The 13,630-nt window shown below is 41.9% G+C and overlaps 1 pseudogene across 1 annotated transcript; it reads left to right on the plus strand.

Annotated features, from left to right (window-relative positions):
- Positions 1-1,000: 1,000 nt before the first annotated feature.
- LOC308078834 (complement component C7-like) lies at positions 1,001-13,522 on the plus strand (annotated as a pseudogene). The gene is made up of 16 exons: positions 1,001-1,039; positions 2,200-2,341; positions 2,839-2,983; positions 5,028-5,166; positions 5,603-5,731; positions 6,655-6,902; positions 7,358-7,467; positions 7,652-7,818; positions 8,557-8,785; positions 9,428-9,599; positions 10,925-10,946; positions 11,095-11,227; positions 11,454-11,645; positions 12,172-12,271; positions 12,559-12,717; positions 13,247-13,522. The product of its transcript is annotated as a complement component C7-like (transcript).
- Positions 13,523-13,630: the final 108 nt, after the last annotated feature.

Here is a 13,630-nt window from a genome sequence, read left to right on the forward strand (position 1 = left end):
ACACACACACACACACACACACCAGGCACCACAGAGCCAACCTAGATGATGCACGCACGTTGAATGAGCACACACTCTGGTTCTACACAACTGTCTATTTGCATTTATAAGAAACCAACACACAGCATCATTTATTTAACTGAGTAGAAGATATCAGCTCTTAAAGTATTTCTAAAACAGTATTTTAGGTTGTATCAGCCAAAGGGATAATATTGTGATAGACATTGTTATGGAAAAACACGTTAAAACTGCCAATACATATGGCTTATGGAATAATGACAAAACAACTGGTTGCAACCAACCAACAGAAAGTGTAACAGAAAGTACAGCTACTAGATGTGCAGCGACTGAGAGAGAGAGAAAAACAAGACTAGAGAGTCTAAAAGCCCTTCTAGAAGTGAACAACATCTCTCTCTTTTTTTTGAAAGAAAGACAATGCCTACTGTAGTATTTTTCCAGTTTAAACAGAGAAATCACCTTGACAACGATTCACAACTTTATCAAACTCACCCTGAGTCTGTCTTCCTGCTGCGTTGTCCCTCATGTCCTCCTGTGGTCCAGAGACGATGTCATCCACACTCTCATAGATGTTGTCCACCATTCTCTCCTCCAACTCTACACTGTCAGTGTCCCCCCTCTTTCCTCTGTCTCCATCCTTCTTTCTCACCTTCTTTGTCAAGTCTGGCTTGGCAAAAATATCTGTAGACATCGTAAGTATGAGAGGCTTGAAAAGTAACTGTTGTTGAGTATAAATAGTAACTTTGTTGTATTTGCTGATCCTGTATTGATTAGCTATATCAAACTTATTACATGAGCTAGATAACCATAATGATACTGGATTAGCAAAATATGACCATGTCTGCCTGTGGCTCATTTGGCACAATGCTGCAGCATTAAGGAAGTACAAAACTTTCTCAGACCTTATGTTATGCAAACGTGCACACGCGTGGAGATGCACCCACCCACCCCCACACACACATTAAACGTGTTGACATCGACCATGCAGAGCACAGTGACCACAGAAGGGACCACAAAGGAAGTTTGGAAACTTTATATGTACTGAAAAAATGTTCAGCAAATTACACAAAATTTTGATTCACTATCAGAACCCATTCAATTGTTGACCAAATATGAGTCCACAGCACTTAAAAGTATCTGACCCCACTTTTCTTTCTTTAAATAGGGGTGTATAGAGGTGTATAGTTTTAACAGACCACAGACCACATCTTTAACATAAGGGGAAGAGATAAAGTGTGTGAGCCTGATTCTTATGACCATTTGGACTCTGGGTACAAAAATCCCATTGGGTCACAAGTTCTGACTGACTTGAATGAGCCCTTGTGGAGTCTTAATGCTCTGAGCCCTACTCGCCCACTTTGCCTTTGTTTGTAAAGTGTGCCTCTGTGGGAACAGTGGGTGTACAGTAAGTCGGCCCAATTTCATAGACCCCGCTCACCTTTGGGCCCCTGGGATCCAGCTCTGATTAGTTAGGTCATCAAAGATGTGACACCCGTCCTCCATCTTACTTGTGTTTTGTTTATCATTGGGCCTACCTATGAGAAGCAATATGACTGACCTGTGTAGCACTTAATTTCTTACTAAGTAGGTTGGTCGGAGTGGTTTATTGTCTAGTGTGTGTGTGTGTGTGTGTGTGTGTGTGTGTGTGTGTGTGTGTGTGTGTGTGTGTGTGTGTGTGTGTGTGTGTGTGTGTGTGTGTATGAGAGAGAGAGAGAGAGAGAGAGTGTGTGTCAACGCTGATCTGTCCGATTTTTCATAATCCATCCTGTAGGCTAAGATTGGCATCTAAAGTTTGCAGGAGTGGCTTGTTTTGAACAAAATGCCTCAAATCATAAACGCAGCGTCCGATTGAATTGAAACTTTGCATGCACATTCCCACTAGGCTGATGAACACATGCAACCCTTTTCACGTTGTCCTGGTATAGTGTCACCAGGAGGCCGATTTCTGCACACATTTTAACACATTTTTTTATATTAACAGATTTTGTCCAAACATCACACAAATCAGTACACACTATCTATAATAGTCATGTGGTCAAGTCGGATCTGTCCGATTTTTCATATTCCATCCTGATCGGTGAATTTCGAACATTGCTGCCTCACAATAACCTACCTGACCTGGTGGAGACCTGTGCTCCGAGAAGCACTTTTTCTAGTTCTGTTTCTTTTGTTCCTGTCCAGGTTCGCACTCGGCGAGTGCAGGTGTATGCTCAGTATAATGGCATGCCATGCCCAGGAGCCGCCACTGAAATTATGCCATGTGTTGCTGAAAAAGGATGTCCCCTGGACCCCGGTTGTAGAGAACGGTTCCGCTGCACTTCAGGTAGGGCCAGAACACGTTCAGCCTTATTTATACTTCTCTATGAGCTGCACAAGCTCAGTCTACTTAAGCTCAAGCTATGCGTTGTGAGCTTGTAGATTCGCTATTTTGGGCAGAGATGGAATATAAAGTTTGTGTCATCGAGCTTATGGCCTCTGAGTACATCTTGGTTGTAGGGATGAATGAACAGAAAGTGAAGTCTCCTGATCTTTCAGCATTCACCATTAGTTTAAATATAAAAACGCTGATGCAGGGGTCAGGCTATTCCATTAACATTTATGAAGATAAATGTCACAAATGAAAAATGCCTGAAAAGGACCATTCATACTTGTGTATATACAGTATACTTTATATGTCGGTGGCTTAAGTTTATCATTCAGCATCTCATTAAATACCCTTTTCATTGTCAGGCAATCACTATATTTTTTAAAGTGTCTGTTTTAGTAGTGGATATCTATGTTGCTGGGACCATATTTTGACAGTGATGACTCTTGCTGCAGGTCGGTGTATCAGCCCGTCTCTAGTGTGTAATGGGGACCAAGACTGTGAGGACGGCCTGGACGAGAGAAGCTGTGATGTGGACACCAGCCACCATGTGTGTGACATGAACCAAACCCCACCCAACTCTGATTTCACAGACAGAGGGTACAGTATACTACATTGCCTATTACTAATATAATGGTTTCCCAAACATAGGGACTAGCTGGCTTTTATTGGTCACAAGTAAATAACCTGCTTTTATTCCGTGAACTTTTGCACGCACATTTCCACTAGGCAGAGGAAGAAAAAAAGGCCACTCAAAAAAATTCACATCAGTCTCATGGTGGTTCTTTTAACTGTGGCAGAGTCACTTCATAACTGGCACTGTAGCCCAGGACATACAGTACACATACCCACCCCCATAAGTGCAACATGTAAAGGCTGTTTTTCTATGTATTGAAAGTAATGTTGACCACAGATGTTCATGTGTTTCGTGAGAACAAGGTCTAACTGATCTCTACGTAGGTGTTGCTTTGCGCAAAGATGATGTGGTTAATGTGTGAAAAAGCACTGTTTCTCTCTCGGCTGCAGTTAACTGTTTGATGTCTGGAAGTACATACAGGACTTCCGGTAGGGCGCATTCAAGACAATCACGTTCCATAGTGTTCTGTCACTATTACGTCAGATCTAAAAAATAAAATAAAATAAAAAAGAAATATGCGATCTAGCGCAAGGCCTATTGGCGTGCGTTTTTAGCTGTGGCGGACCCGGGATTGAGTTATGTAATTTTTCTACTGTACCATTCATCCTAGGATATCATAACATCATAGAAAAGGTAAAAAAACAGTGGTCCAAAATTCCCCTTTGATTACAGCGGCCCTCATATTTGTGATTAAATAAATAATCATAATGATAAGTAGTGAAAGCTCAATCAAATAAATACAATACAATCTATAGGGCAAGACCCCTACGGTCTTTTTTACAAACCAGTATTGTACTGCACATGGCTTATGAAATCTCATATTTTGACTATACTTGCCTTTTTTATGTTATGGGAGGAAACTGATAACAAAAAGATAAAATAAGAGAGAACTGATCAGTTACAGAAGTGGTCAATTTCATCATCAACTTTATGTTGAAATTTGTTTCACACTAGATATACTGTAAATGGTGCTAAATAGCAGTACAAGTGGTTCTCTGGCTGTGTGTGTGTGTGTGTGTGTGTGTGTGTGTGTGTGTGTGTGTGTGTGTGTGTGTGTGTGTGTGTGTGTGTGTGTGTGTGTGTGCACTATGCAGTAACAAGAAGATACATAGGTGGAGGCATGATTGGTACAGTATCAATAGTCCAGCAAATATTCAGATGGATTGAAAAACGTATATATTTGTGACAACACTAAAACTGCTGACTAGAAACAAATGTATGTTTTCCACTGAAAATATAATACATTCATATTATTTTTATGATTATTATTGTATTATAAATGGACTGCATTTAAAGGTTTGTTTTTGTCTGTCTGGCCATTCAAAAGTGCATGTAGTGTAACCTGTGTAGCATGCAGTGTAACATGGGGGTTACGGGACGTCAGAATAATGGGCTGTCTAAATAATGACATGGCACCGTCAGCACTCACTATGCAACACTTTTAATAACACACAGCAGCAGAAGGATTGGACACAGAATTGGACACATGTATCAGACATGTGGGTGTGAACTGTGGTTTACAATATAGTTATTATTATTATTATAATTCGAGTCAAAAGTCCACTCAAAAGTGTGGAATTGGTACTGCAGTAGGTTCTGCTGACGGGCTTTTTAATGGGTTAAACTGTAAAAATGCTTAGGGCTTATCAATAAATCATTATCATTCATTTGTGTAACTTCTATAAAGTAGGTACTGGACTGGGTCTATACTGTACTGTATGTGGTGGAGACCTGTGCTCCAAGGAGCACTTTTTCTAGTTGTCTGTATTATTTACAGAAATTATCCGTAAAATGTTTGAATATTATACTGTACAAAACTATTCAATATGTTTACATTGTTTGTTATGCTATTATATTTTATCATTACTGTATGTTAAGTTGTGTTATTGTATGTTGTGTTATACTCTATTTTATTATGTTATACTCACGTTATTTCACGTTATCGCCTTTCTCCTCTCCTCTCCTCTCCTCTCCTCTCCTCTCCTCTCCTCTCCTCTCCTCATACAGATATGATGTGTTAACTGGAAAGTTGAAGTTGGGGGTCATTGACACTCTAAGATTTGGAGGCCAGTGCAGAAAGGTGTTCAGTGGAGACCATAGAGTATTTTACAGACTGCCACAGAGTATCCTCAGATACAACTTTGAGGTAAGTGATACCCTGCGTCTTTTAACCACATGAACCCAAGTGTCCCTATTCTGAGGCGAACATTCTGCAGCTCTACAAACTCACAAGGCGGTTTCGAGTTTGTAGAGATAGACTATTTTGCGCAAAGAGATTTGGTGTAGAGGAGAAAAAGGAGGGGACCAACAGAAGAGCCCTGGGGAACCCCGGTCAACTAGGGTTTAAGTGGTTAATCACTGCCCACAGCTCAGTTAGAAAAGGTTGACTTCTCCACAGTAAGTATAAAGATTTTACTGTATATTAGACAGGGTGAATTAGATACTGTACATAAATAAATCTTGATTGATTGGAGTTACTTGAAGTCAAATTTGAGCAGTTACATGTAATTACACTAGAGCCCTGCAGTAGTGAATGGTCTGAGCAGAATGCAGACAGTTGAAGTGTGTTCTTAATGCTCCAGGTGCAAGTAAACAATGAGGAGAGCGATGAGACCTATGACAGCTCCTGGTCCTACATGCAGCACATCCAGTCCAATGCTCTGTTCATACACGACCGACGCACCTTCCACAAAGAGCTCTCTGAAACCAAGGTCAGCAAGCACACATTACTGTGAGTTTGTAGATCAGCTGGGGTGAAGTAGTGGCTTACTACTTAAAGGATGACGTCATCTGTTTTCGACCTATCTTTTCATACTAGAAAAGGTGCTCCTCGGAGCACTGCCAGACACCTAGTGGTTGAAATCTGAATGGCCGGACTTCGCATGACGTGTGTGCAGAGGAAAAGAGGGACAGACCGACCGACCGACCGACCGACCGACAGACAAAGCCTCATGTAGGCCGACCACCTGGGTCTGGCAATAATTGGTCCTCACTAATCCTCATTATAATAAGGTCCCATTTTCGTCTATTCGGTCTGTGTCTCAGGAGGTTCAGTTCAGAAACCCGCCTACCAGTGACATCATCGATGGGAAATCCAAGCTAATAGAAACGGCAGGCTTTCTGTTCCTGGAAAGTTAGCAAGCTATAATGGAAGCCATTGTTTTCCCGTTAATTAAAAAAATACATTTTAAATATTCTTTGAAAAAAAAGAGGGGAAAAAACCTTCCTAATGATGATGTCACTGGTAAGCGGCTTTCTGAAGTGTCCACATCCCTTCTATGAGACACAGACCGAGTGTCATGAGCATTAGTGAGGACCAATTATATGAATTCTACAGTTGTGAGCTATTTTCAAATGGCCGAAATGTAAATAGGGCTTAAGTAGTTAATATATGTTTTGTAATTATAATCAAAATCTACGAAGTAACTAGTAACTAATAATTGTAGTGGAGTAAAAGTACAATATTTGCGTATAAGTAAAAGCACAGAAAATTGGAAAAACTCCAGTAAAGTAAAAAATACCTAAAAATTGTACTTAAGTACAGTACTTGAGTGAATGTACTTAGTTACTTTACACCACTGGAATTCTATTCACTTGGAAATGACCTTACAGTGTGTCTATCCATCCCAATAAGGCTCACAAGCTTCTAATCCTGAAGAACCGAGTGCAGCTCGCCCAGTTCCAGAACTCCGCTCTGCAGTACCTCCCACTGGCTGAGGGCTTCTGGAAAGGCCTGGCTGCGTTGCCACTGACCTACGACTACTCAGCCTACCGGCAGCTCCTACAGACCTACGGCACCCACTACATGTCAGAGGGCTCTCTGGGAGGGGAGTACCAAGCCCTGCTGGATTTTGACCTGAATGCAATGAAGCAATCCAGTAAGTAGATAGAAGAATGTTCCCTTTCACATCATGAACAAAGTGCACCCACATCGGTCTGGTCGATTTATCAGGCATTATTCTGCTTTTTTCTACAACGTTGGCATCGGCAATAAAGCATCTGATTTTATTTATTTTTAAAGATTTATTGGCTTTTTATGCCTTTATTAATAGTACAGTAGGTAGAGAGGAAACGAGAGAGAGAGAGATGGGGAGTGATTAGAATAGATTTTGTGCTTTTTGACAAAATGGTCAAAAACTAAACATGATCAGACCTAAACATCTGGCATTGGTACCAGTGGACCTCAAAGAGATACATTATTCAACTTATTTTGGAGAGTTCTGACAAGACGCTGTAGTTATGCAGAGCGACTAGTGGAATGTGAATTGACTCAGTTTGGTGCTTTGACAGGTATATAAAGGTGTCACTTCAAATTGCCTCCTCTCTTGTCCATATACAACAGACATAGATTACCAACGGTGCTGGAGGAAGGTGAAACGTCGTTTATTCTGGAAGAAAGTCAAAACTACATGTGAAAAACTTACTCAGGCTCTAAAATCAAGCAGTGGTAAGTTTTAAATTTAACACAGTAACTTACAGTAAAATCTTCTGAATTATATACTGTACGTACACAATGTATGCTGCAATTGTTCAGTAGAATCTTTACGTTGAATACAATTCAGCGACTTTGGGATTACATTTAATCTAAAACCGATGTGAAACCAAACAGTCAACTGGCATCTTTCTTGCAGGGCATGACTTACAACATCTGTCTGTGAAGACCAACACCATCGGCGGGGACCCGGCCTTCTCAGGAGCCCTGGGCGTTCTGGATCTGGAGAACCCAGAAGCTAACAGAGACTCTTATGCCACGTGGGCCTCCTCTGTCAAAGACTTCCCTGATGTCATCAACCAGAAGGTACCATGGACGGACATTTTAAAACCTACCTACTGTAAAGTCCTGACAGTGTTTATTTATCCATTTGTAACTCTGAGAGTGTACAAAGGGTCCATTTGGTTACATTCGTACTCTCTCAAGGCCCTGACCCGCTGAAAGTGTCATTCATGTGAGCGTCATCTAGCCCGCCTGTTCACAAATTCTATTTCAGTGGTTCTCAAACATTTTCATGTCAAGGGCCCCCAAATTGATATGTATTTGTGTAAAAGTTTCCAAAAAGTATTCCACATTTTTCAAACATTTTCAAAATGTTTCTAAAATAGCAAATCTACAACATCTCACAACACACAAATTTCCTCAAAGGCGTCAACAGGTTTTCTTGGGCGCAATTGCAGATATTTCTTTTTTTTGTCCAATTGTGTGTGTTTTTTGGCATAATAATATTTTATACATAGTAATAATATTTATTTATATACTGTAGCACCTTCCCTAAGAAGGCTACAAAGTGCTTTTACATAGAAAGGAAATAAAAGAAACATGAAGAAAGAAACAATAGACTAGACTAGAATAGCTATTGATTTGATATTTTGTTTCATTGCATACATAAAATCCATTTATGCCAGCTGTATTGTCTTTTCTTCATCATTATAAAACTACAGACACATGCATACACGGACAGAGATTTTGCACATTATCATCATCATTCAACATGTTATGTCTAAATGTTGTCACTCACAGCCTACATGTTGTCACTCACAGCTGCGTCCCTTGTATGAGCTGGTGAAGGAGGTGCGTTGTGCTGGCCTGAAGAAGATGCTCCTGAAGAGGGCGCTAGAGGAGCTTCTGGCTGAGGAGCACCCCTGTCACTGTGGTCCCTGTGGCAACAACGGCCAGCCTCTCCTGACGGACACACAGTGTTCCTGTGTCTGTAGGCCTGGCAGCTCAGGACTGGCCTGTGAGAGGGGGACAGTCACTGGTGAACCCCCTGGTAATATACAGTGATTCTCCTTTTTTATTCTTTTCCAGGGACCCCCAGTTTGACATGCATTTGGCCACAGACCCCTATGACAAATGTTATCTCTGGGAACCCAATGTATACGCTGTTTATTTAACTCTGAGAGTGCACAATTAGAACCAAATGGGACCTTAGCTTCCTTGAGACCCCCAGGCGTCCTTGAAGGGGGGTTCCAGGGGGTCCCCAGCAAAATGAGGCCACATTTTATTTTTTGGCTATTTGAAAATCACTCATCTACAAGCTCTCAACGTGTCACGACACAAGGCAATGTGAGCTTGTAGATTGGCTATAGTTTTTAAAGATGTTGACAAATGTTGATAAATATCTTATGGGGGTCCCTGGCACAAAATCTTTTGGGGTTTGTGGCAAAATAATATATCACTTAAGGAGTCCTTAACATGTTTGATAACCACTGATACACACCATTCACAGTCACACAATAAACTAGTAGTGAAGTCTGATTGACCGGCTTTGGACCCACTGACACCACACAAAAGACTGATTTATACTTTGTCAAATGATGGTGTTTCGAGCCAAAAAAATAATAAGAAGCTCACAACTTGTATATAGGCTACCGTATATATTATCTTGTTAACGTGGATATTGTTCTTTTAGGAGTAATCCATGGAAGCTGGAGCTGTTGGTCGTCATGGAGCTCCTGCTCTGGAGGTCAAAGGTCGAGAGCCCGTAGCTGCAATAACCCCGCCCCCAGCAGAGGAGGACAGCATTGTATCGGTATGGAAAATGAAACCTCAGCATGCGAAGACCCAGATATACACTACTTACAGTAAGGAAACACACTCTGAAATAAGCAAGTGCACACACAAAACAAAACTAAATCCACAGAAGTGTATCTGCATTCATAGGATTACATCAAAATTGTTAGAGCCAAGTATATCTGAAATACTACATAACATGGAATTTTATGGCCACTGAATCTGGGGTGTGTGTGTGTGTGTGTGTGTGTGTGTGTGTGTGTGTGTGTGTGTGTGTGTGTGTGTGTGTGTGTGTGTGTGTGTGTGTGTGTGTGTGGAGCGCCTCCAGCCCTGAGGAATGGATATGTTGTGGTAAGGAAGGATTTTCCTGGGTTGTCATTACTGTCACTGCACTACTGTACACAGTACGTGATTCATGAAAATGTTGGAAACCATTAAAAAAAATCACAAAAGACCCCAGTGTAAATGAACCAAACGTAGCAGTAGTCTAATGTTTTATCAATGTATGTCAGCAGCATTGTACTGTATAGCATTGCATGTAGATAACAAATAAAGGACCATCGCTAGAGGAAGAATATATAAAAGAATATGAAAGAAGGTTAAACACAAAGAGCAGTGCACACCAACATACCTACAGTAGGTGGCGTCCATCTTGTTTGAGTGAGGAGTGTCATGAGGCAGCGGTGGCTCAGGAGGTAGAGAGGCCGTCTTGGAATCGGAATGTTCCCGGTTCGATGCCCGACTCCTATTGGCTTAGTGTCGGCACTAAGCCAATAGGGTCGGCAATCATCAGCACTAACCATCTGGTTGGGGACTCAAGTGTAGAGACAACTGCAGTTCAATTAAAGAAAAGTTTATCACAGCAAAATGAAAACCCATTGAAGTCCCAAAGAAGACCAGAAGATGAATCCAAAATCAAACGCTCAGAAGTCCTCACCGAAAGTAACAAAATACAGGAGAACAAAACACAAGTAATCCAAGTGAAAAGCAATGTCCAAAAAAAAAACACGATTTCTCAGGTTACGGCTAAAGTCGTACTCGGTGTACCATTCTTTAGAGACAAGAGTCGAACACAACAGTGAAGCCTGAGAGACAAACGTCATACACACCAGGTGTGCAAGTTATCAAGAAGGCACACATAAAAGCTGAATGTGACCAGAAAAGGCCACCAGAGAGTGACAAAAGCCCAAAATAATGACTGGAAGTCACGATGACATAAACCTGATATACTTAATTGACTGGAGTCCCCCAGGGGTCTATTAGGCCCCCTCCTGTTTTCGCTCTACACTTAATATCATCGGCGAAAATAGACGATCTACAAGCTCAGTATCACTAAAATCATGAGAATCATTTTGCTAGGATGCTAGGATTCACGTGGTTTCTTGCTCCTGAACAGACTGGTGCCTTTCATGGTGGCCGTCAGTGTGTGAAAGTGTGTGTGAATGGGTGAATGTAATGAACATTGTAACGCGCTTTAAAGAGGGGCGCTACATCTATGCACTATTTTATCATTTCATGACCGATGTGTGTTTCTGTTGTCTTGTGCTTTGTTGTGTTTTGGCTGAGAACCCCAGAGATTTCTACCTGGTGGGGAATAGAATCGAATACAGCTGCATAGACGGCCACTTCCTCAGTGGAGATGCTGTGGCTGAATGCACTGACAATCAGAAATGGACGACTGGACAAATGGTTTGCAAGAGTACGTGTTGCCACCCTCTCTCTCTCTCTGTCTCTCTGTCTTCATTAACCACTTATATAATTTATTGACAAATCTGCTTGCAGAAAATAGGCAACCTACAAGCTCATGTGTCCTGTTGCGATGCGTTGTGAGCTTATACATCGGCGCACAGAATGTTCGCCTATTTTTACATGCCCAGAATAGGGATGCTGTGGTTAATTTAATAATTCCAAACTGTGTCCCATAGGTGCAACATGTGGGGTTCCTCCACTCAGCAGTGATGTCACATTCACACCGACCAAGGCAGCCTATCAGATCGGAGATAGGGTGACCCTGTCCTGCCCGGTGGGAGGAGCTTTACAGGGTCACGTGACAGAGAGCATTTGCAACCCCAGCCTCCAGTGGTCCCCCTCTCTAGAGGAGGCCAGGTGCATGGAAGGTACACCTGAAGTCTGTATGGTGCTTCACTTCACTTCTGACGGGCAGAAACCTCTCATCTCCATATTTTCACTTTTTGTGTTTTGCTCGTAAATTAATGCCCTACTTGATCATACTACAGCGTCACGCAAAAGTAGCAGATCCACAAGATCAAAACGCGGCACGTTTTGAGCTTGTAGATCTGCTACTTTTGCCATTTTTGAATTTGAATCTAGAAAAGTACCAATTTTGGACATATGAGGTTTCCAACCGACAGAGAAGATATGCATCTACAAACAAGTGAATTTAGAAAAAAACATATTTGAAAATCTACCAGTGGATTTCATGGACCTTTGGGGGTCTTAAAAGTTCTTCCAAAATCTAATAAACAAGTAAAGCAAGTAAATACATGACATTTTTCAACTTGAAAATGTCAAAATCTTTTCAAATGGCGGTGTGCGTCCAAATACAATGTGGGGGTCCTTGACATGAAAATGTTTTAAAACCACTGACATTATTATCACTCCTGTTGCCTTTTTCTCTAACAGTGCCAAACGTTGCTGCCACCACTCCACCTGGTCTTAACTGTAAACCATGGCAGACTGCAGGAAAGGCTCAGTGTGTATGCAAAATGCCATTCCAGTGCGAGTGAGTATATGCTCCTGTTGTTGTTTCAATATATATGGAGGTGTAAATAAATAAATAATATGTCGTTGCTGTCAGGCAGTAACCTTGTATTTCATATTTAATTTTATCACCGTTGTCGGGCGGAAACCTTGTTACAAAATAGCGAGAATAGCAGATATGCTTGTATAAAGTATAGAATAGGGCATTGATGTATGGAAAAACATTAAAAGATTAAATATTTATGGTAGTGAAAGTAGATGCTCTACAAGCTGAACACCTTGTTATTTATGAATGTGTGTGTCTTGCAGGCCATCAGTGAAGCTGTGTGCTAGACTGAGCTCCAGCACGCGCCTCCTGGGCTCCTGTCAGCTGGGAGCTCTGCAGTGTTTAGGGCGGAGCTTCACTCTAGCCAAGGAAGGACACTGACTGTGATTGGCCAACAGAAACGTTCACTTCCTGCCAAAACTGCAATCCAGCGTAAAAGTGTAATGGTTAGTGTGTGTGTGTGTGTGTGTGTGTGTGTGTGTGTGTGTGTGTGTGTGTGTGTGTGTGTGTGTGTGTGTGTGTGTGTGTGTGTGTGTGTGTGTGTGTGTGTGTGTGTGTGCGTGCGTGCGTGCGTGCGTGCGTGCGTGCGTGCGTGCGTGCGTGCGTGCGTGCGTGCGTGCGTGCGTGCGTGCGTGCGTGCGTGCGTGCGTGCGTGCGTGCGTGCGTGCGTGCGTGCGTGCGTGCGTGCGTGCGTGCGTGCGTGCGTGCGTGCGTGCGTGCGTGCGTGCGTGCGTGCATTAAATCTCCAATCTTAATTCACAATATGAAATTAGACATTTCATTAAAAATGCTTAAAAGCAGGACACTAGGGACTCTATACTTTGTGTTTAATTGTAGAATCAGCTACGTTTTTTTGACTGTGTTTAATTGTAGAATCAGCGACAAACTGCGTATGCCGGGACCCCACGGAATGCCCCGAAGATTCCACCCAATTGTGTGTCACCCCGGCAGATGGGAGCGTTGCCGTGACGATGACAGAGTGCGAGGTGGGGGCAAGGAGGTGTGCTGGGGAGCAGGTTACAGTGGTCAACCTGGAGGCCTGCCAGTAATAAGGATTTTGTTCTGACTTTTATTCCATTTACTTCTTTACACATAATGGTAAAAGCCTCAGTATTCATTGATTCATACTGTGTCACTTTTTTAATTAAACAAAAGTTATTTCGGATATCATCTTTCACTGGTATATGTTTCATAATAACCATTCACATACATGTGTCTGCCCCCGACACTCACGCAGAAATGTTGTAGGCACCAGAAATGTATCAGAAGTAAAATGAACATTACACACAGTATGACCTTAACTCTGAAGAGTGCAGATATAAGGCATGTAATGTA

This window comes from Gymnoscopelus braueri, assembly GCF_963280865.1.
Source record: "Gymnoscopelus braueri genome assembly, chromosome: 22".
Classification (NCBI taxonomy): domain Eukaryota; kingdom Metazoa; phylum Chordata; class Actinopteri; order Myctophiformes; family Myctophidae; genus Gymnoscopelus; species Gymnoscopelus braueri.